Source organism: Rattus norvegicus, chromosome 6, assembly GCF_021556685.1.
Source record: "Rattus norvegicus strain SHRSP/BbbUtx chromosome 6, alternate assembly SHRSP_T2T, whole genome shotgun sequence".
In the NCBI taxonomy this organism is placed as follows: domain Eukaryota; kingdom Metazoa; phylum Chordata; class Mammalia; order Rodentia; family Muridae; genus Rattus; species Rattus norvegicus.
In genome coordinates, this window is record NC_141539.1 from 16742503 (window position 1) to 16766891 (window position 24389).

Genomic DNA, 24389 nt, shown 5'->3' on the forward strand with positions numbered 1-24389 from the left:
GCCAGAGTGGCCTGAGGACAGTGGCCAGGTGCCCCTGTGCCAAGTCCTGTCCTTACAGGAGCCTCCCCACATCTCTGTGGTAGATGTGAGGTCCCCACCAACAATGGGGAAATCCTGGGACCTGAGACTTCTCACCTCAATTGTTGTTGTTGTTTGTTGATTGTGATTTTTTTTTTTTTTCGGAGCTGGGGACCGAACCCAGGGCCTTGTGATTTTGTTTTTAATAATCGGTTTGGTTCCGTGTTTAGGGACCGGGTCTCACTCTCTAACCCCAAATGGCCTTAGACACACTTGTAAGTCCAGGCTGGCATCAAACGCGTTTAGATCTTCCTGCCTCGACTTCTGAGTGTGTGGAAGATTACAGGCTTCAGCCGCCACACCCGACTTTCTCCTCAGTTCTGGTTGCCCACATCCCTAGTTTGCAGTCCCCGGCGGCCCAGCATGGTGAAGCAGGTTATAATCTCTATGTCCGTGGTTGCTGCTGACATCTGGGCCAAGCCACACTCTCATCCCTCTCGGACAGACCCCCACCCCCACTCTCGAATGAGAGTGCTACTTCATAAGCTCAGAGTCTTGAGGCCCAGGGGCAAGCTAAGGAATAGACCAGGCCTGAGATCTAAAGTGTTCAGTTTCCAGGGTGTTCTGGGAAGAGAGGACTCAGATAACATCAAACGGGGTGCTCTGAGAAGAAAGGACTCAGGTAATGTCAAATGTAACTCTGGAACCGTAGGGTGTAGCTCAGTTAGTATGCAGAGCGTTTAGTAACCAGATCAAACTCAAAGGTCTGGGTTCAAATCCCCAGAACCGCATACACAGTACGGCAGCACACACACCTGTAATTCCAGAAGTCTGGAGAAGCAGGTACGAAGAGAAAAGTTTAAGTGTATCCTTGGCTACACAGTGTGTTATTCAAGGCCAGTCTGGGCCACAGCAAGGCTGGGGAGAGGGGGTGCATAATGAAGCAAACAGCAGGACTGCGGTGTCACAGGGGTGAAGCTCAACGGGGCTGGGACATGTGGGGATGTAGCTGGTATGAAAGCTTATCTGCAAGCCCCTGGGTTCCAACTTTAGCACCACAAAAAGTAAGCCTAAGAAGGTGCTGGGAGGGGGCTGGAGAGATGGCTCAGTGGTTAAGAGCACCGACTGCTCTTCCAGAGGTCCTGAGTTCAAATCCCAGCAACCACATGGTGGCTCACAACCATCTGTAATGGTGTGAAGCTGAAGATAGCTACAGTGTACTTATGTATAACAAATAAATAAATCTTTGGAAAAAAACAAAACAAGAAGGTGCTGGGGAGACTGCTCAGCACACAGCTCTGGCAAAGGACCTGAGTTCAATTCCCTTTACAGGTCAGGAGCCCAACATCCCCCCACCCGAAGACTCCAGGTCAGCCAACGCCTCTTCTCACCTCCTCAGGCACTTCCATTCACATGCATAACCCACACTCAACACATACGTGTGTGTGTGTGTGTGTGTGTGTGTGTGTGTGTATGTATATACGTATGTATGTATCCATCCATCCATCCATCTATCCATCTATTTTTGAGACTGGGTTTTTACTATGTAGCTCTGGTTGGCCTGGAACTTGGCACATAGACCAGGCTGGCCCTTCACTCAAAGATATTCATCGCCTCTGCCTCTGCGCCACCATATCTGGCCACAAACACATTTTTTTTTTAAGGATAATAAAACAAAACAAAAACAAACAAAAACACCACCACAGCCACTCCACACCTATTAGAATGGCCCAGATCCAGAATGCAGTCATATCGCATGCTGGCCAGGGTACAAGGCTCCATTGTTGGCAGGATACAAGGTGGGACAGTTGCTTCGGGAGGTAGATTGTCAGTTCCTTATATGAGGGGCTGTGTTCTTACAGTGCTTGTTGGCATTTACCCTAGGGAGTGGAGAATCAGCCACTCCCGAACCTGACGCAAATGTTTAAGCAGCTTTTTCCTTACTTGGCAGAGCTCAGGAACAGAAAAGGTGTTCTTCAAGGCTTCACATCACCCACGGTGCATCCATCAATGGAGTATTACTCAGCTGCGCGGCTGAAAGGAGATGCTCCACATGTGTTTTCCAGATTGATTTTATTATTTTATGTGTATGAGTATTTCGCTTGTACATATATGTGTACTACGTGTGTGCCTGGGCCCTTTGGAGTGCAGACGAAGGTGTTGGATCCCCTGGGACTGGAGTTACAGATGCATGTGAGCTGACATGTTGGGGCTGGGACTAGAACCCGGGTCCCTCTGGAAGAGCAACCTTTAACCACTGAGCCACTTCTCCACTGCCAAGTGAAAGAAGCCCATGTGAAAAGGCTGCATCACAGTACAGACCGCATGGCATTCTGGGAAAGGGCCCTGGAGTTAATCAACTCTCAGCTGCTGTCTGAGGGCAGAGGCAGGGAAAGGCAGGTGAGCCCAGAGCAGTTTAGGGCAGGAAACTATTCTGCGTGGTGGTACCATATTGATCTCGGAGTATACCAGTTAGCAGTGAGCCCCAGTGTGAACTATGGACTTTGAGTGACAGTTTGTCAGTGTGGTGTCATCTGCTGTAACCCGTGATGCTGGTCATGCTCTGTTATGGCCTTTCTGGTCCCTGTGGATGGGGGGTGGGGGAGGAATTGGATTTGGGGATACTGGGGAATTGGATACTGGGGAGAGTTGAGGAAGCGAGAGAGACCCTGGGGGGCTCCCAGCACCGGGGCAAGAGATCAGGGCCTGTCTTTGTCCCTCCCATCTCCCACAGTTTCCTGGAGGAGGCTCAAAGATCCCCAGCCGTTGGCCCCCTTCTCCTCAGCTTCCTGTTTGGGTTCCAGAGAGACGGTTTGGCCGTTTCTGCAGCTGAACCGAGCCAGTTGGCCTGGTGGTAGGGGGGCCACTCTAGAGGGAATGGGTTGGGGGTGGGAGGGGGCTGTTAGATTGGCGAGTATGGAAACAAACTCTGAATACTCAAACCCGCAGACCTGCAGCCTTTGGATGGTCAGTCAGCCCTGGCTTCCTGAAGGCTGTGTCTGAGCCAGGCAGCTGAGGCCTGGGACACCATCACCTCCCTCTGTGGGTAGACTTTCCTACTGGCCACTTGTCTAGCCCAGCCCCAGCTTCCCAGGTGCCTGGGTTCACAAAGGACAGCCAAGAGCTCACACTTCCTCCCACACCACCCACCAGCCCTCACCTTTTACTTCCTTCAGCCTCGATGCCCCCTCCCACTCAGAGATTAGACCCTGGCTCCAGACTGACCCCAGGCTCCGCCAGTCAAGGAAGCACTGCTCACCCTGAGGAAGCTCTGAGCTGAGGTTGAAGGCAGAGTCTTTGTGCTATGTACCCATGTCAGGGAGCACATAGGAGTACTCGGGTGTCAGGGAGAAATGTCCTATGGTCAGAATTTAGAGGATGAATAGAGTTATATGGAAAAGGGGGTAAGGGTGTTTCAATAACAAAGGCCCACAGGGAGGCAGTTAAAGAAGCAACTGGGAGAAGATGCTCTAAAGCCAGTTAGGACAACCTGACTCCAGTCCTCAGGAGGTTCAGGGGTTCTGCAGACTAAGGCCTGTGTCCCCTAGGATCACAGCCCCTGCAAGTCTGGCCCTCCTTGCTAACCTATAGTCAGCCTGTAAAGGTGAGTCTCTAAGGGAGACTGAGGTCATTGCCCTACCTCTAGATTGGGAATGGGGGTGGGGGGACCATTCACATGGCCCCTAGAGACCACGGGTTATAAGGAATGACAGGTTCTGCTTCTCAGAGTCCAGACTCTGGAGCCAGGGGCACATACACTCAGAAATACTAGGTAAGCCTTGCAAGATGGTGCCTTGCAAGGTGGAGAGGTAACCTGTGCTCACTGGAGTGTAGAACTTCACTTGGGGTTACACAAAGGGGTGCTTTGACATGAGCATTCTGCAGCTGACAGTGGACACAGGGGAGCCCAGCCACACGACCTCCTCTTTCTGGCAAGAGAGAGTGACAATGTGCTTACCCGAGGTCCCACAGTAGTCCTGCTTGCCTGGTGATGAAGACCTTCCTGTGCTAGCCCTTGGCCTCTGTTCTGGAGCATTCTAGCAGAAGCCCTATCTCCTAAGAAAGCCCCTTTCTTTTCTCTACACCTCCTGGCCTTTCTGTGCCTTTGTCCCAATTAACACAAGCCTGAGCCCATGGTGCTCAGGGCTTCTCTGCTTCTGCATGGCTGTCTGTCAGACTGGCCACGCAGGGCCAGATTTTCTCAAAGGATCTTAGAAGACACCACAGGGAGGTAGTTGTGCCTCAGGGAGGCATTCTGGGAGAGAACTACTAAATAGAATGAACTTACGAAATAGAATGAACAAACAGAATTAGAGGATGCCTTTCTTTAATCCCAGCAACTGAGAATCAGAGGCAGGCAGAGAATCCCAGGCCCATCTACACAGTGGATTCCAGGACAGCCAAGGCAGCATAGTGAGACCTGATCTCAAAATACAAACAAACAAACAAATAAGAAATTAATAAAAATCTCAACTAAAGGGCATGAATAAACAGGACATAACATGTTTGGGGCTTTGCTCCCACATTTTGAGTTTCAGGTGGGGTAGGGTGTAGCTCCCCGGTAGAGCACTTGCTCAGCGAGCCCAAGAAACAGCATCCACAGAGCACTTCAGCAGCCATTGTGTTTTTCCTAGCTTGGGACTCCTCGAGCCTACACAATCAGCATGTCCACGAAGCTGTCCTTCACAGCGGGGACCTTGGTGAAGGACGGAGAAGCTGGAGCAAGAATCCAAGAGATGGAGAAGTATCAAAACCAGGAAGGAGAAGGCTGGTTACTTAGGTGATGCCAAACTCAGGACGCTCTGACTTGAGCTGAAGGTAGGCATGAAAGATTCCTCCTGAACTACAGGAAAGAGAGGCAGGGCCGGATGACATCCCATTTTAGGCCCAAGAGGACCTGCTGAAAGCCACCTACCTCTTCCTCATTTACTATCGAGAAGGCTAAACCTAGAGAAGGAAGGGTCTTGCCCAGGTTATCCAGTAAAGATTTACCACCAGATCAGAGCTCTCTTCACCTGGACTCTCATCTACAGTTATGGGTATTAAACTGAGACTCTGCCCAGAGAGCAGCTAGCACTGGGCCTCCATGCCTGCTGCCTCAAGTCTAGCTGGACCGTAGTCTGCAGCTACATGGGTATGCAGAGCAGGGGTCCATGTCACTAGAAGGCACCAGAAGTTTCCTTCCCACTGACCCACTGACCCAATGTTAGGTTCATTTCTGTTCCTGCCTGTCAGGCCAGACCCTGCTGCCATGCCTCAATGTCTCCGGGGACCACAAATCTGTTAGCTCTCAGTGCTTCTGGGGAAATGAGGAACTTTCCACGAAGCCCATGCAAATGTACACTAAAATCAGGTTCAACATCTCTGACAAAAGCTGACACACCTTCAGATATTGCTTCCCTCTCTGCTTGGCCTGAGTCACTTGAACTTGTGACTTGGTGAAAGTGAGTGAGGAGGGGGCAAATGAAGTGGGGGAGGGGAGGAGAAGGGGGGACACGGTGCATGGTTTCCTGAGCTCTGAGAAGCCTTGGGGTCACTGCCAAGGGTGGGGTGGGTAGGAGGCTGAAGACAGAAGTCCGGGAATGCCAGGGCAGAGGAGGAGAGCAGCTTGAAGCTACAAGGATAAATGTGTGTGTGTGTGTGTGTGTGTGTGTGTGTGTGTGTGTGTGTGTGAGAGAGAGAGAGAGAGAGAGTGAGTGAGAGAGAGAGAGAATGTGTGTGTGTGAGAGAGAGAGAATGTGTGTGTCTGTGTGTGTGTCTGTGTGTGTGTGAGAGAGAGAATGTGTGTGTATGTGTATGTGCATGTGTGTCTGTGTGTGTGAGAGAGAGAGAATATGTGTGTGTATGTGTATGTGCGTGTGTGTCTGTGTGTGTGTGTGTGAGAGAGAGAGTCTGTGTGTGTGTGTGTGTGTGTGTGTGTGAGAGAGAGAGAGAGAGAGAGAGAGAGAGAGAGAGTGTGTCTGACTCTGAGATACAAGACTGACTCCAAAAGGAGAGCCCATGGGGCTGGCTGGAAGCCATCCCTCATTCAGCGGCATCACGGCTTAGAGTGACTGGGGGCAGGGGTGGGGGTGGTTTGCCATTGAGGCATCCTCCATTGCAACTGTCTTCATTGTCTCCCTTGTCTTCTTCCTCTTCCTCCTTCTCCTCCACCCCTCCCCCTCCTTCCTTTTTTGCTTTTTGTTTTTAGTTTTTTGTTTTTGTTTTGTTTTGTTTTTCAGGACAGGGTTTCTCTGTGTAACCCTGGCTGTCCCGGAGCTTGTTTTGTAGACCAGGCTGGCCTTGAACTCAGAGATTCACCTGTCTCTACCTCCCTGGAGCAGGGACTAAAGGAGAGCGCCACCACCACACCCAACAGCTGAGTTCCTTGTAAAGACGTTTTATGATCATTGTTAATGTGTGTACTGGTGCATGTCTGTGAATCTCCACAGAAGCCAGAGGTGTTGTGTAACCCTCTTCCTGCTAAGCTACTGGGAGCTGGGAACCAAATTCAGAACCTCTGGAGTAGAGCAGCCTCTTAACTGCTGAGCAATCTTTCAGGTCCCCGAGTGTCCTTTTAGAAGTGTCCAGCAGTTAGTGAAGGATCTAAAAGCCACAAATCTTTCTGCCAAGGAACTTGGGCCCTCCACATTGGAGGGGCCCTTGGGTCTCCACATGGCCTCTACTCGGGCCACATGCTTTGCACTGAGATGGAGAGTACACTCGATAGAGAGCTAGTGGCACCCTTTCCCGCAGGGGTGGCTGGGAAACTAGGGTTGGGGAAGGGTCAAGTCTGGTTGGAGCAGCTGTGGGAGGAACAGAGCTTCCGTATTCAAACGTCCTAGGGACTTCTAGTCAGATGGGCTAGCCTCTGCTCCTTCTTGGGTCTTTGTAAGTAGCCAAGTCCTACAGGCTCTGCCTGCTTCAGTTTCTTCCTCCACAGATGTCCTGTCAGATTAACTAGGTTTGCTGCGTAGTGAGGAGAGTGGGTGAGACTGCTTGGTTCCTTAGGGCTCCAAGGAGCAGACGTAAGAGCTAATGTGTGATGTCAGTACTTGAATAAGAGGGCATTTTTCTAGAACAAGACTGAGTGCACCCTGCCCTGCAGTTCCTGCTGTGGGGAAGCAGGCCCACGGCAGGCCTCAGGCTCAGGTGTTCTTGGCCCTAATCTGTGGAAGGTCCCAGGACTGCTCAACTGAATTTCTAACAGACGTAGCTTCCTGCAGCTCAGCAGCCCTGAGTCTCAGACCTGAAAACCTGGGAGTGAGACCTACAGAGACCCCAGGCCCTGAGCCCATGCGAGGAGCTTTCTTGAGTCAGCCACCCAGGTTCTTCCTAACTTCCAGAAGAAGCTCTGGAAGAGCTTTTCTGTGATTCTTCAGTGAAATACATAGCCAGTTCCTGTAGCCTGGGGTGCTGGGGCCTGGGGTGTGGAGATCAGAGGGCTCAAGAGGAGATAAGGACGCTGATAAGCCATGTCCCACAGAGGAGTGGAACCCACTGACCTCCTCCTCCCAGGGACAAGTAGCAGCTGCCCCTTCTTCCAGAAAGCCACCAGGAGTGCCTCGGGCAGCATGGAGCGCACTATGAAACTGCTGGGTGTAAAGTGAATACAGAGGGGAGGTGAGCTAGCCTGGGACCAGGCACCTCAGGAGGAGGTAGCCAGGCACAGAGGCTTAGAGGCCCTGTGTGGGGCCGGCCCCCAGCAGGGACAGGTATTTTTAGATAGGCTCAGGTACAGACTGAGACATTAGGCCACAGCCCGACAGGTGGTTAATATTTAATCCCTCCTTAATCATTAACTCTCTGGCTGGCTGGGGAGGATGGGGCTGTTGTTAGATCAGTAACCACAGGCCTTGGGAACAATGTTCACAGATTTCTTTGCCTTTCCCAGCTCGGCTGGGGGTGCTGGCTGGGTGGGAATCACCCATGGTCCCAGAGAGCCTGGTGTGGCTTTCTGTGGTCATTAAGAGCATGGATACAGTAGAAAGATCCCCTTGAAAGCCCAGACCTCCTAACCCAGGGGCTCCTGTAGGTGGCCAGTGGTTGGGAGTGGCGTCCATTCAAGCATGAGGGATGCGATGCCTACTGTGTTCTCCCAGGCCATCATATGACTTCAGGCAGGTCCCACCACCGCTCTGAGCCTCAGCCTCTTCAGAATGAGGAAATGCATCCGCAGTTTGAAGGATTGTCATGAGATCGGCAGGGGACATGAGCGTACGAGGAAGTGTTTTCTAGACCGAAGACTGAGATAGCAAGCAGCTTAGACACAGTCACCAACTACAGAAGAGGGCAGAGGCCATAAAAGGCGCAAAGATGAAAGACGGCCAGCCGCGTTTCCATTCAGACGTGCCCTCTCTGTGGAGCTGATTTTAATTTGGGTAATCAAGTGGTTACTAATGAGCCTGTTTGCCCAGGTCCCAAGCTAGGCTGCAGGGCTAACGGGAAGAAGAAAAAAACAACAACAGCCAGACCTCTCCTGCCCTAGTGGGGAGCAAAGGTGACCAGGTTCCAGGGCTGACCCAGAGCAAGGGAGGCAGTGTCGGTAAGGAAGGTCAGCAGGTCAGAGCCAGAGGGTGAGCGGGGTGGTGGTGTGAGGAGGAAGGACAGTGTGGGCTGAGGATCAGAGAAGGCTTCAGAGGTGAGTCAGTGAGGAGAGGTTTCTAAAGGACAAATGGGAGTCAGGAGGGGTTATGTGTGGCACGTTTATAGTAGGAGCTGTGACACCACGCTGGAGCACGTGATGCGCAGCGTGTCACAGAATCCCCAGACACAGCCTGCTGCCATACAGGGGACTCATGCTCCGGTTAGTCCCACACAGCCAGGGAGGGTAGGTGTCTCCTCTTCCCAGCCTTGAGCACTGCATTTCCTGAGCCCGGGCATGGAGGCTCAGAATGTCCTGGATTCCCGGGAAAGCCCCGATGGGAAAGGGGAGGTGAACCTTGGAGGGGAGGCAGGTGGGGCTCCTTGGAGGAGGTGGCCTTAAAGCTGACCTTTAAGGAGGAGGGGTTTGGATCCTATGTGCTCCAACAGCTTCCTGGGACCTAGGCCCTCCACTCGCATCTAGTGACCACTTCTCAAACGCAGGTTCTCAGAGGCAAAGAGAAGCCAGACAGAGATGCCTAAGAAATCAGGCTAAAAGATCTATAGAAACAGAAATCTGTTCCTCCCTGTGCCCCTTCTAGCATGGCTCTGTGGGCCGTCTAAGCCAGGGAATTGCTTGGAGCTGTCTGTAATCACTAATGTTCCTGTGCGGGAAGCCAGGCGTTATGTCGGGTCCTTACTTAAAGGATCTTCTAGCCCAGTATGGACAAGACAGGGAATTAAAGGGCATATGGACACAGGGAGAGGTCCAAAAAGGAATTAGACTGGGCAGGCCATTGCCATCTCAAGGTGCAGAGGCCAGAGCCCAAATCCTGTCTGCCCATGTCCAGCTGTGCTCCTTGGGCCTGGTCCCTTTCTGCCCATTTCTTTCTTCTTAAAAAGATTTTTTTTTTTTACTTATTTCATGTGTGTGTGTGCGTGTGTTTAGCCTGTATGTGTGTACGTGTGCCCATGTCAGAAGAGACTTCCCCCAGACTGGAGTTACAGATGGTTGTGGACCACCAAGTGGACCCCGGTTTTTGTGAGAGCAGGTGTTCTCAAGCACTGGGCCATCTCCCCGGCCCTGTGCCTCACTGGCTGTGTAAAGAGACCGGGAATGACAACAGAGAAGTGCCAGCTGCCCCAGGTGCTGTGGCACAGTGAGTAGGGTGACCGCTTGAAGGACGGCATGTTCCTTTCTGATTTAGTGAGGCTTCCAGGAGGAGGCATCATATATCCCCTTGGAGGATTAGCTAGATCCCTCCCCAGGAGAGGAGGGAAGTACCCTGTCCCTGAGGAGGGGACAAGCAAAGGCAGGAAGAGACAACACAAGGCTGAGGATGGGAAGATCTGTGGCCACAGTGGCTGCCAGAGACAGCTAACTTGTGAAAGACAGAGACAGAGACAAGAGGAACAGACCTAAGGCTTTGCGCTCCAGTGGAGCTGGTTCAGGACCAGTCGGGCTTGCATCCATGGGCTCCCTAGTTAGACTTGGAGTGTACCCCCATAGGGTTCCTCTGGCATGCCCACTGAGATTCTTCTATGCCTATGGCCTGATGACCTTAGGCAGCCATTTCTCAGACTCTGTCCTGTGTACTGTCATGTCAGCACAGAAGTGTACACCTTCACCTTTGATGGAGACAGGGTGTGAAGGCACATGGCTGGGGAGGAGTCAGGCCAAAGCTCCTCCCTTTCTTCCTTGGACTGGGGTTGGGGGCAGCGCCTCAGCTTATCAGAGTCTCTACAGAGCTGGGAAGGGTGAGGAGGGGGTGCTTCTCCAGCAACTTGGGTAGCACAAATGTGATAAAGAAACACAGACCCAGCGAGCCAGGAAGCAGGGGACAAGAGCGAGAGGTGTAGAGGCAGCTCACAATCACTTCCCGCGTGCTTCACACACACACACACACACACACACACACACACACACACACACACCAGGTTCCACGGGTACAACCTCAGCATTCCCACTTTCCCCACGGGGCAAGAGAAACCAGAAATACTTAATGATGGCCTTTGTCACTGCTTCAGGAAACCAGTGGGATCGGTATATAGAGCCTTTCCCACATTCCCCGGGAGGCTCTGAAGGCCTAAAGGCAGCTGGAGCACGGTTAGGTCTTACAGATGAAAGACCTTCACCCAGGGAACCCTCTTCATTCTGGCACCCAAGGAGGGGTGGTCACTTGGGGAGTGACTGGAAGAATGAAGGGTGAGCGGGCCACTGAGGGAGCAGGTAATGGAGATGGGACAGTGCATGGGACACGGGGCTGAAAGCTCCTTCCTTCAGTTGAGGAAGTCTTTTCATCACTACGTCCTTAGCCGAGCCCTTTATCTGCCCTGGAGGGACCTGTTTACATATGGAGGTGACCAAAATGGATCTGGACCCCCTGCCAGAGGGCCTCTCTGCCCACTGAAACTTGGATGGGTGGAAGAGTCACAGTGCTCAGGACTCTTTCTAGCCTTCCATGAGAGACTTCTCTCAGCAGGGGCTCAGTACACCCCACCATGGCTGTCCTGAGCACACCCCACCATGGCTATCCTGGGCACACCCCTCACTCAACCCTACCAGTTGGTGAAGGTGTTCCAGAGACTCCGGCCCCCAGCCCCTTTTCAAATGGCCATCTTGCTCCATAGACAAGACAAAAGCTCACGGCAGGGGTAGGGACAATGCCACAAGGCTTGCCTGGGTAGCAGGGTACCCTGAAGAGAGAAGGGTTTTAGAAGGCTAGAGGTAGGAGAGTGTCTTCAGAGTAATTCCTCAGACAGCACCCTACAGGTCAGATGTGCTCTAGGAAGTGACACTTGTCCCTTGCTTCCAGAAGGAAGCTGGCTGTGGTATTGCTGTTAACATCAGGGTTGTGATCCTACAGAGCTGGCCATATTCTGACACCAGGCCTTTTGTGCTTCCAGAAACCCTGCCCCTCCCTCACAGCCTCACCTCACGATTCACACCCTAAGGCTTTTGCCTCTTCACTTATCTCCCTCTCCGCAGGTCTGGTCACTTCTGACTCATCAAGACCATCCAGTTAGCCCAGCAGATGTCATGTCTGGAAGGCTAAGGGCAAACATGGAAATGGGACCCCCCACCACCCCACCCCACACTGTACCCCACTCCCCTGCAGTGGCCATGAAGTTCCAAACTGTGATAGAGGGAGGAGGAGTGCAGGGAAAGGGGTGGCAAGAGAAGAGACAACCAAGGTGTTTTGAGTGGCCCCAACTCCTGTGTGTGTCTAGCTCAGCCTTCCCGCTCTTCCTCAGGCTCCAGACTCAGCTACGAGGCCAAACTGTGTGAACAAATGGTGCTGTTGGCCCAGGGGCCAAGACGGAATCCCCTCAGACAGGCTGGCCAAAGGGTCTGTCCACTGACTTGCCAGGTCTGCAGGGAGCCGGGGGAGGGACAGGCTGGGACAGGTCCAGCTCTGGGGGACCGGTAGATGCTGAGGACAGGAGAGTTAGCCTTTGAAGGGATAGCCTTCCTGAGGAGGACACTTTAAATCGCCCCCCAATTAAACCATTACCAGGAAGCTTTTAACAACCCATAGGCCTTTTTAAGGACTGCCCTTTTGTTAGGCAGCTAAGCTGTTATGCAAAAAGAGAGCTGCCAGGGCCCCCTCTCTCATTACTTTCCCTGGGCCCCAAGGCCAGTGGTCTCCAATTCCTGGAGCACTCTCCTGCAGGGTTTGTCTGAGAATCAAAGACTGGGGAGCCTGCTTTGATCTGGGAAAGCCTAGACTTTCCTGCCTCTTCAGATAGAGCCTCTGACCCCAACCCCAACCCCTCAGCCCCCCTTTCCAGAGGGTTTGGGCCTTGGAGATTGTTCTCCCACTTCTGTCCAGTGGAGTCTCCATGGTCTGGGGAACTAGCCTCTTTCTGGGTCTTCCAGAAGCTGTCATGGGCTGGGAGGAGTTCCTATTGCTCTCCTTTCTCTCATGTAGCCCCACCATCCAAGCCTGCTCTGGGGTCTTCAAGGCTCTGTGACTCAGAGACCTCAGATGGCTGTGACCCAGAATTACCGCTTCTTTGGGGTCAGGAGTCACTGCACAATCTGGCCTGGGAATGGCCATGACTGGGAAGCCCCACATTCCTGTTATCTCTTCCCCAGGTTCCATCCCATCCCCAAAGCAAGAGCAAGTGCAGACCCCAAAGCAAGAGCAAGTGCAGACCCCAAGGCAAGAGCAAGTGCAGAGCCAGCACGGGCAGAGTTAGGCTCTGGGCAGCAGTCTCCTTACTTCCCCAAGGTACAGCATGTGTCTGCCTGACAAGAACGCCTATCTTTACATTGGAGTCCCCAGAGGACAGCAAATGGCAAGCTATCTGGTCGTTTGGTCTGACATCACACCCCCTTGTCCTCCGTGTGCACATTTGCTCCCTTAATTTGTCCCCAGGGCACTCTGAAGGACATGAACAGGCCCCTCCACTGTACAGAGAAGAAACTGGGTAAATCCAGGGAAGCTCTGTGGTACTGGCCTTCAATAGGGGCAAGTTAGGAAGGATTCTCAGGAAACTCCCTTCAAGGACACCCTACTCTGGTCACATAGAGCTGTCCCAGACAGCTATGACTTGTTTGCACCCCTCACGGCATGTGGCTTAGTGCTGAGTCCTTCAATGACTGGAGGGAGCTATCAGAATGTACTAAATGAGTTCTTCTTTGCTTAAGGCCAGTAGGAGTTTCAATCTCTTGTGAGAGAAGGTGCGGCTGACTAAGCCCACCCTCATAGCTCCTCGCCTGGACGTGCTGGGTCTCCTTGCACCATTTACCACAGCCCTCGGGGAGGTGTGAGATGACTCAGGACCTGTGTGGGATCACACTGCTAGTCAGCAGAGAGGCCCAGACATCATCCTAATCTCTGGGGCCCAAAATTGGCCATTGTTGGACTGGTGAGATGGCTCAGTAGTTAAGAGCACTTACTGCTCTTGCAGAGGACCTAGATACAAGTTCCTAGCTCTCACACTGGGTGGTTCACAACCACATGTTACTTCAGCTCCCAAGGATCAGATCTCTCTGACCTCCTTGGGAGCCCGCACACACACACACACACACACACACATACACACAAACACACATACACACAAACACACAGACACACATACACAAACACACACACAAACACACAGACACACACACAGACACACATACATATACATACACAAACACACAGACACACATACATATACAACACACACATATACACATACACACAAACATACACAAACACACATACACAAACACACACATACACATAAACATACATACACACAAACACACACACATACACACAAACACATACACACAGACACACACAGACACACACATACATACACACATACACACAAACACACACACATACACACAAACAGACATACACACAAATACACACACATACACACAAACACATACACACACAGACACACAGACACACACACACACACACACACACACACACACACACACTCGTGCCCACCTTCCCCAGCACTGGAGAGGCGACAGATCTCTGAGTTTAAAAGCCACTCTGGTCTACAGAGCAAGTTCTAGAACAGTCAGGGCTACACGGTAAGTGAGACCTTATCTCTAAAGTTTAAAAATAGGTCTTGGGGTAAAAGGATGGCTCAGTAATTAAGAGCACTGGCTGGTTTTGTAGAAGACCCGGCTTTGATTCCCAACACCTACATGGTGGCTTACAACTGTCTGTAATTCTAGTTTCAGGGAAATCTGAGGTCCTCTCTGGCTTCTAAAAGTACTGACAGGGCATACAAATGGCACACAGGCATGCATTCTGTCAAAACACCCATAAAATCACAAAAGGTATAAAATAAGTCAGCAACTGAGCATGGTTCGCTTCTGTAGTATGGGCACCATAAAGTGAGCTGTACATTAAGGGTGAGAAGTCAGGTCTCTCAGTCAAAAGGATGGGGCAGGTGGGAAGGGACAAGAGCCACTGTGAATGGAGTCAGGCTAAGAAGAGGGACCACAAGGCGTGACCTGGGCAAGACCTGAGGGTGAGTGGGTCAGGCACAGAGCTCCAAGGCTAGGATGTGGGGAGAGAAACCTGCTGGATTTGTTAAAGAAGGTTGTTTCTACACCGGGCTAGCTACTCAGCTGTGTCTGGGGTGCCTTCTTCTGTCCCATTGCTCAAGGCAAGGATTCTTCTCTTAATAAGGACAAGGAAGGGGTTGGGGATTTAGCTCAGTGGTAGAGCGCTTGCCTAGGAAGCGCAAGGCCCTGGGTTTGGTCCCCAGCTCCGAAAAAAAGAACCAAAATAAATAAATAAATAAATAAATAAATAAATAAATAAATAAATAAATAAGGACAAGGAAATGGAGGGTCAGAGATGGGCGCTAACTTCCAGAACTGTCCAGCCCAATTCAAATCTACAACTCCAGCTGGAGAAATTAGATAGGAATTCCACTCATTTTTCCTCTTTCTTTTTTGATGATCCTAGGGGTTGGACTTGGGGCCTTGGCCAGGCCAGGTCAGGCCAGCACACCTCTGTCGAGGCGAATTTCCAGCAATTTGGATCACTGATTCAGATGAGAACACAGTGAGCCTGGGCTCCCCTCCCCCACCACTTCATCCCCGTGGGCTTAGGATGGAAACCTAAAGCCTCTTCAGCAGTGGCCCAGGTGGGCAGGTTTATCCTCAGGAGCTGGCGCCCAGCTCCCCAGAGGATTGCCCACCACAGCTTCCATGAGAAAAGGGGTTTAGGGGCTCTGGCTAGATCCTGCTGGGAATCATCAATGCTTTCACTGAGGGGTGCTGAGGGAAGGAGCAGGGCCTGCTGGGACCCTCACACCACCCCCACAGCTGAATATCCCCTGGGGTTCTGGGTGTTTCATTTAACACTAGGTCCCCACACACCTTTTTTTTTTTTTTTTTTTTTTTTTTTTTTTTTTTTTTACCCCAACCGCAGGAGACATATAGATCTTTTAAAAATGAGTAGCATAAACCTGAGGGCGGTGGTGTAATTCAGTAATCCCAGCACTCACTCGGGGAAGGGGAACCAGGAGGATTAAGAAGTCAAGGCCATTCTGGACGCCGACGGCTGCATGAGACCTCGGCCTCAAAAAAAAAGTTACAGCCATCCTTATGGTCAAAGACGTAGCCTGGGTTGCAGAACACAAGGCTTATTCTGCACAACACAAATGCTTGCATGCATGCTGCACCCGCGAAGGGATAAAGGCAAAGTCACTGATTCACCAAACGCCTCTAAGGTGCAGGATTGTTCTTCCAACATTTTACAGATGGGGAGCCTGGGCCTTGCTTGGCCACCCCCATCACCCCCTAATCTTCCAGAAGCCCAAGCTCTGTTAGATGGCTGCTCCCAGGACACTGCCTTGCCCACACCCCTCTCTTCTCCCTGGAGCGGCTCTCCCTCGCCAACAGGGTGCAGGCAGAGATAACTCAGTTGTTCTGGGCCTGGCCCAGCTGTTGGGAGGCCAGGATGGCATCCAGCAGGCTCTGGGGCTGTTCATTAAGAAAGAACCCGGGCCTGGCAGGCCTGCTGTTTGTGGGGAAACAATGAGTCAGCCCTGGAAGGAGAAGGGGGTGTGAGTCAGCCTGGGAAGGGAGGGGGAGTGGTACCCAGCAGCCTGGCCTCCAGCTTTTCCCAAGCTAGCTTGGCCTGTCTCCCCCACTTCTCCTCCCCTCCCTCACTGCCCCCCCCCCCCCCCCCCCCCCGTCTTTAGGAGGTTCAACCAATTTCCTTTTTCTGTTATTTGGCTGTGATAGGGAAAGTATTGAAAAATAGAAAGTGCCCTAGACAGGAAAACACTGAAACCTGAACCCAGTGGCCTGTGCCAGAACCCCAGTTGGAGGTGGATGGCAAGTCAGGATGAATCCTGGGCCCCAGTCCTGGGCTCTGCTGGGTGGTGGCTGAAGCCCCTTTAGGTGGGGACTTGATGGGGTGACAGCTGGAGATCACATAGAGAAAGATAGGTCCTGTGGGAGGGTCACTGGCACTGGTCCCTACATGGGAAACAGACTTCCTGTTTATACTTATTTACTCCTTATTTGGTGCTGGAGATGGAATGTAGAATCTCATGCCAGCCAGGCAAGGGCCTTACCTGTGGAATACACCCCCACACAGACTTCTTTAAAAAGACTTCCAAGATGGGTGGTGGTGGTGGTGCTGGTGCTGGTGCTCTTTTAATCCTAGCATTTGGGGAGGCAGAGGCAGGTGTGAATCTGAGGCCAGCCTGCTTCACAAAGCAAGTTCAAACCCATGTCTCGGAAAACAACAATACTATGAATATTTTATATAATAAATAATAATTATTATAATTATTATAATTATGCATTTCCACGTAGTCCCAGGGTCTCCCTTAGAGCCACGTGAGGATATAGTACAAATGCTTAGTACAGCATCTACTCATCGATGATTCTCTCAGGTTATAGCAGGTGCCACAAACCACACCAGTGATCTCTGCATGTGCACACGCACGCGCACACACACACACACACACACACACACACACACACACACACCACATACCCACAGGCCAGCCACTTCTTCCCAGTTACTCAGGACAGGATGTTCTCTTGGCGTCAGCAGGGCAGAGGGAATTGACTGGAAGTTACAGAGCAAACTGATTTGTTCATGCAAAGCTTCCTAGGGTGCCACTGAGTCAGACCCCAGAGAAGGGCGGTTGGGTTGGCGAGGCCCGGGATCAGAAGAGCCAGCTGTGACAACAGATAACCGCTCTACAATAGAGCCCTGAACTGACAGAGCCTTATCTGCCCTGTGTGCAGGGAGGATGGTGGGGCCTCAGGGTAGGAGGTTTTCTAGAGGTGGGAGAGAGAGCCGGGTCTTACCTAGGCTTGGGCTATCTGGGAGGCTGAGGCAGGAGGATTTAAGGCCAACTTGGTGGGTGGTGCACACCTCTAATCCAGCACTCAGGGTAGAGGCAGATGGATCTCTGAGTGTGAGGCCTGCTTGGTCTACAGCGAGTTCTAGGCCAGGGCTACACAGGCGTGTACAACTTCCAGAGTGGCTTGGGCAGTATGTGCAAGGTCCTAGAGTCACCATACTCAGGAAAGACAGAAGAGAGAAAGACAAATGCCTACTGTGACTGGAACCGGGCCTTTGGGAAGGCAGCCACACGCAAGGCAACTAACTGTCCCAGAGTATCTGCCCTCCAACCAATCTGCTCATCCAGCTGCAGGATCATAATCTAAGAGAGTAGCCATTAACCCTTGTTCTCCAGATCCACTGAGCAATGGGGAGCCAGCAGAAACTTTGGAGGGAAGGCAGGGTTCGGGCTGGCTTTTGTGCTTTGATAAGAGATCAGGAAGGGAGATGAGGTTTGAATATTACATGAGAACTGGTAACTGGCCTCAGGCAGTGGGGATGCCAAGGAAGAGATTGTGCAGGGGCTCAGAAGACCCAGTTTCAGCTCTGCTCTGGCCTGGTCTTCAGAGAGCAACCCTCCTTGACCTCTGACCTCTGGCCGCCTGCTGCCAGCAAAGCTCAGGAAGTGGCTGTTCGTTCAGCTGATGCCAACTCAGGGACATTAAGTGCAGGACCTAGGACAGGAACGACCCAGCAGGCAGTTGGGATCAGCAGTTGTCCAACAACAGATCTAGAAGAAACATCACTTTGACTCTCTCCCTAGTCCAGCCTCCGAGCAGTTTCCCTTTGGATTCCACTCCACACCACAGGTTCTCTCTGGCCCTGGGAGACAGCGGACATTTCCCAAAGGGGCAGGTACAGGCCTGAGTGCGGAATGCACTAGTCACTTACCGTTTCCTGAGACTAATTAGCCTCAGTGGAGAATAACTATTCTCTCAGTGACCAGCTCACTGTGAACCCAGACCACAGACAAATTCCTTAATTGAACTAAAGCTTTCAACGGGCACAGATGGCCTTAGAGTGTCTGCAAAAGCAGAGTCTGATCCAGTGGACCTGTACAGAGGAAACATTGTCACTGTGAACTTGGTAATGGTGACATTGCTACCTTTGAGGCCTCAGACCTCTGTCTAGAGGGGTAGAAATCACTCTGGCTGTCAGTCACTGTAGACAGTTACCACAAGCTATCTGTGACTAAAAGAGCCAAGTAGGAGCGATCTGGGTAAGGTGAAGGGTCTCTTTCGTTATCAAGGGCACTGTGGCTGTTCTAGACTTTGTTGGCAAGGTCCTCGAGGCACACACAGGCAAGTCCAGGACAGGGAGGATAGGACCTTGGGGGGTGACGCCCCTTTTCTGAGTTCAGTAAGTGTGGGTAGTTTGGGCACTAAGAAATGAGGCGGGGTCTGGGAGCACTGTGTGAACCAACTGGGAGTTATTTCCAGAGCCGTTGGTTTTAGGTCTTGGACTTTGTATTTCCGTTTCCTCCTGGCCCTGGCCTTTAGCTGCCTCATGTGCGCCTGTGTCCCTTCTTGGAAGTAAGCTAAGACCAGACTCAGTAAGCAGGGGACCTGGCAGCCCCGGGGTTTAGTGTGGGTGCTGGCTTAGCTGGCTTAGCAGCCTCTGTCCCAGCCTGAAGTAGCGCAGGTCGCCGCAGGCAGGAAAGCTTCCTTTTCTTTCTGGCAAGGGCCGGAGGAGGGGAGTTCCCCTTCTCTGTTTGTTTTGATTCTGTTGTTTTCTTAAAGACAGGAAGGAAAGCTACCATCACTTTTTCGGTTCTGCGAACAATAAAGGCAGGCAGGAGGATGTCCCCTGCCAAGTCCACACCTTCTCTGCTCGTCCTGCCCCCAGCGAGGCCCCAACTCGGGCTGGTTAGAGGGGCTGCCCTCACCTCTGAATTGCTTTGACTTTTCTGAGTCCTATGTATAAAAATGGGAATCCTCAAATTCCCTTTACAAGGTTGCCAAGGGTTAAAAAAAAAAAGCAACCCCCCCCCAAAAAAAAACACCCATAAAAAACAAAATCCGCAAAAACAAAGTTGAAAACACAAAACACTGCACTGGGCATGCAGTACCGGTGTTTCAGAAGCTTCCTCCTTTGCTTTTCCCCTTTGGTGTCATAAACCATACATACATGTAAGTATGTATGTCTTTCCATACAAAGCCGATTCCTTCCACAGCAGAACCGCAAACTCGGGCCTGGCCACGTTAGACTCCCACAAACCTGAGAAACACGAGATAGGCGGCAGCTGAGTCCAGGGGTTGCTGAGTTTCTGGAAGTGTCCTTACTCTGTTGGGAGACAGGATGAGCTTGTTCCCAACATCTCCAGGCTCCCAGTCTTGGTGCTCCATGCCTCTAGCTCCTCCCTCCCTGCCTGCCTGCCTCCCTCCCTTCCTTTCTCCTGAAACACCGCCCCCCTCACCCCCAGTATCCTCTCTTCTACTCTACCTTCTCGGGGTAGTGTCTTGCTGTTTGCCTGGCTAGCCTGGGACTCTATGGAGACTAGCCTGGTCTTAAACTTAAGTGGATTCTCCTGCCTCCTTCCTGAGTGCTAGAACACCCCTTCCCCCTCCTGCCTTTTGCTGCTGTCCTGCCTCAAACTTCGGTGACTTCTCTCTCCTACCTTCTTGGTGTGAGATTACAGGTGTGTGCCACCACAACTGGGCTGTTTCCTGGGAGTGACAGACTAGGAGCCCCAGGTGCTCCGGTTGTCCCTTACTGTAGCCCATTTTGCTTTGAAACTCGGTCCCAAGTATTATCTCAGTAGCTTGGTCTGCAAAGTGGTTCCTGAGTTCTTAAGTTAAAAATCCTTTTATAGCGAACGTGGTTGACAGACCTGGTCCCTTGGGTAGCAGCGTGACTTGGGGTCCCGAAAGAGAGCTGTGCAGATGATAAAGTGAGCAACACATTTGGAGTGTGGTGCATTTATTCATTTATTTTTGAGGCAGCATCACATAAAGCTCAGGCTAGCCCCAAAACTCCCTATGTAGTTGAGGCCGGACTCAAGGCTCCCAGGGACCCTGGGGTATCAAAGGGTACGGAGAGTTACACGGAATGGATGAGCCTTCCTGGAACACTGAGCCGACAGAGGCCCAGATCTGAACACTTTACAACTCCTGACAAGACTGAACAGTGTGGTGGCTTTTTTCCAGCGCCATGCACTTCCTCAGTCACCTGCCTGGGCTTGAGAACTTGTTCGGTCATCAACCAGCTCTAAAGCATGCACGTCTACAACACACATGTCTCTGGGGCCCGGGATTGTGTTGTCTTCTCTAAACTGCCATTGATTCTACTTACGAGATTTTGTGGACATGAGATAAAGAACTCATGAGACAGTGGGTACTTTCCAAACACCACGTCTCAAGACAAACCAAAGGGCTGAGTGTGTCTTTCAGGAATGGTCTCCCAGAGTCCCCTCCACCCTTCAAGCTCAGCACCTTCTTGGGACTCCCCGCTTCTGTCCTTAAACACAGCTTGGCCCAGCAAGTGTGTCTCTCCGTGTTGTCCACCCAACCCTCCTCTTGTGGTTTGCCGGCCGGACCTAGCCCCCATTCCCAGCCCAGAATCCTCCACTCTGCCAGGACCACAGTACAGGTTCCCAACCATATAAAGGTAGGTGCTAGGCAAAGCCATAAACCCAAGGGCTGAGTGGGATGTTTGTCAAAGTAGGACAGATCTGCAGCCAGGGACATGGAGGGAGCGTGTTGGGACCGGGAGGAAGAGGCATTTCTGGGTAGAAGGAACGAGTCTGGGAGAGCTGGCTCAGGCTGGGTGGGAAGGGAGCCATTAACACTTCGCCCCAGCCGTGCTTCCTCTGCACCTCACCCAGGCTCACACAGGCATGCTTGTCCTCTCACTGCTGCCTCTCACTGCCTTACTGTCTCAGCAGCAGCCCCAGGTGGGAGGGTGTTGCCTGGGCACAAACGCCCTTTATGGGCAGTGCAGGGGAGAGCGGCTCCTTCTGAGCTGAGACTACCCCTGACCCTGGAGTTGCCACTGTCCTGTCATTGTTATCACCCAGGGATGCTTGAGCCTGGGGAGTAACTGGCTTTGTTCCAAGGACCCTAGGTACCATGGGCAAAATCCCAGGAGAGGGCAGCAGCCATGTTTGAAAGGCTAGAGAGTCCCAGCAAGGGCTCCCTCCGGAGTTCATGATGGGGATAGCCCCATCAGTCTACCTGCTGCCAACCCCTGGGGCTGAGGTGAAAGATGGCCTTCTGAGGAGCACTGACAGATCGGGAGGTCAGCCTCGAAGAGTGAAAGAACACAGACTCAACTTCTGCCTGTACCCCATCTACCACCCCAGGAGGGGAGCCTCCAAGGACAAGGTGATGGTCTGCTCTGGTCCATGGAGTATAGCCCCCATTACCCTGGGCTTTTATCCTTAGAAGGCCTCTGATGTCCTTCCTCAGACCCATGGATGACAGAAATTACACATTCCACAGACAGACCCTGCCAGGCCCCAGCAAACTTCCCTAAGCCCCTCTGTGCCGCCTCCAGGCCTGCCCTAAGTTTTTAAAACTTCCATTTCGTCTACAGACAGGTTCAAGCTTGGGTTGGCCGCCTGTCAGTAACCTCCTGGAGATAACCCAAGGACGTGCAGCCCTCAGCCAGGGAGCCTTTGATGGAATCCTTTCTTTAGGGGAGTGGGTGTAAAACAAGAGAGCTCATCTGCTGGGCTCAGCTCCCTGCAGGCCACAACTCCAGGCAGGTAGAGATCTGTCTGTAGATCTGCCTAGCAACTGCCTACAGTTGGGAGGGAGGACATGGCCCTCAGATGGAAATAGGGAAGTTCTGGCTGTGACTCTTGAACACTGTAGGCTTTTGGGTTTCCCTGTGTGTCTTGAAACCTCAGGATGATAAGCAGGACATTGGCGACTCTGGCCATTGTGTGTAAATACTTTAGGAAAAGACGGGGGTCACATAATTTTCCTCATGAACATGTAGCAAAATGCTTCGTGTACACGTCTTCAATGCTGGTCTCTCCATTGTCCTGCTTTTCCACTTGGGGGAGACTGAGGCAGGGAGGAGAAAGGTCCTGTTGGATGGTGTTTGTGTCCCTACATTTCTAGTCACCCTTCTCTCCAGCTGAGTTCTGAGTCCCCTGGGAAAGTGACACAGCCTCCAACCACATCACCAACTGACACTCTGGCCTTGCCGAGGAAAACAGACGGTAGGGTGTGATGCTGGGCTCAGTCCAAGAACAGCCAGCTCGCATCCTGCAGAACCAAAGGCCAAGGCAGGCTGTCCAGCTACGGACCCTCAGCCCCACATCCCCACCCCTTTCCCTTCCCAGAGACAGAACCACTCTAAGGGTCCCCTGCACCATACAGGGGAACTGCCTCCTCCCACGCTCACTACTCAGATGGTCATGAGGGCACACCCGGGAGCCATTCACACAGTCCCTTCACTAGTAGAGCATGTGACAAGCGCACGCTTATCAGTTGCAATGGCGCCCCCCCCCCCACCCCAGACGTTCCCACCTCAACCACACAGACTTGTCTCAGGTCCCTGCTGACGTCAGCAAGCTCACGTGATCACAGACATCTGCTGTGTCCCAGGCTGCCTCCCGCTGTCTACAGACCCCACATTCAGGCCCATGGCCAAGCTCCTCAGCCCCAGCCTAGATCAGGGCATTTATGCTCCTGGCCACTTCTCTATAGTCTTTGGGTTTTAACGGCTGGGTGTGAGGGCTGAGAGAGTCGGAATGGAGGGGTGTCTGCAGTGGAAGGGGAGAGGAAGAGAGGGAAGGAAAGAACTCTATGAGTCACTTCCAGCTCTACAATGTCACGGCTCAGGTCCACGGGGCGGCAGGAAGGGCCCATTTGTCAACACGGTTGGGGCCTGCAGCTTTCGATGATGGTGGGGAGCTATCCCCAGGCCTGTTGGATAGAGGAGCCAGGAACTAACCTAGAGATGGTGTCTCTGTACTTGGTGGTGGCTGCTCCAGTGAACTCAGCGTGCTGGATCCCCAGTGTCTGTCTGTCTGTCTTACATATTACACTGGTCATACTACCTGGGTGTCAGAACTGTGCCACCCATGGCTGACCAGACATGGCCCCTTGGTACTTCTGTTTATCCTATCTCAGCTTCCTAGGCCGCACACAGCTCAGCCACCATTCCTTTCTGAAGCATCCTCATCGGTTCACACCTGCTTCCCGGTCACCGGTCCAGCCTGTGGACACAGTTCTAGTGCACAGTGTACCCCGCACCCTCTCCGACCTGGCTCCTTCATGCCTCCACTAGGCCCTTACCCTTCCTTGCTTTGCTTGTTCTCTAAGCCAGTCAGCCTGAGGGCTCTTAGAGAGCTTTTTTTCTTTCTTTTCTTTCTTTTTTGTCTCTAGGACCTCCGATTCTGAAAGTCAGCCTATCCCCTTCTTGAGAGACCGACTGTAGGGACCTGAGCAGGGCTCAGAAGGCCAGACAAGATCTTCTTGGACTTTGCTGTCTCGGTAGTACATTTTCTTCAGTGCTCCACTCTCCTGGACACATGTGACCCCATCTCTGCAGAACACATAGGCCAAGACAGTAAAGATCGCTCACCAGGCCACACCCTACCCCAGCTCAAGGGAAAGCCCAGCCACTGTCTTAGCGGGCAGGGCAGGGCTCTGTCTACCTAGCACCTTGGGGGCAAGCCTGTGCTAGTTTCTATTCCAAGCTCTCATGTCTACAGCAACCTTGTGACTTTCAGACCCACATCCACTTCTTTAAACCTGTGGGAAACTGAGCACTGGCCCCGGCCTGTGCTCCCGAGTGGTATTTCTCTTGTCAGTTTGCTTAAGTCTCCCTGGTCTCTCTCCAACTCCCTGTCTGAACCTCTCCCTGTTTCTTTCTCCATCACCCTCTAACCCTTTGCTTCATGGCACCCATGGTCCTCCCCTTCCTCACTCTGAGCAGAGGGCCGAGTGATGAGCACGCTATGTGCTATGGGCATGGCTTTGCGCTGAAATTCACAAGGAGTTGGGTTGATGT

General features: G+C 52.2%; 1 long non-coding RNA gene across 1 annotated transcript in view; it reads left to right on the forward strand.

The window, feature by feature from the left end:
- The window catches only part of LOC134479092 (uncharacterized), a 96680-nt gene that overhangs the window by 15670 nt on the left and 56621 nt on the right, over window positions 1-24389 (forward strand). Inside the window, exon 2 of the long non-coding RNA XR_015622710.1 lies at window positions 4653-4836. This is a non-coding gene — a long non-coding RNA (uncharacterized LOC134479092). The remainder of the gene's footprint in view (window positions 1-4652; window positions 4837-24389) is intronic.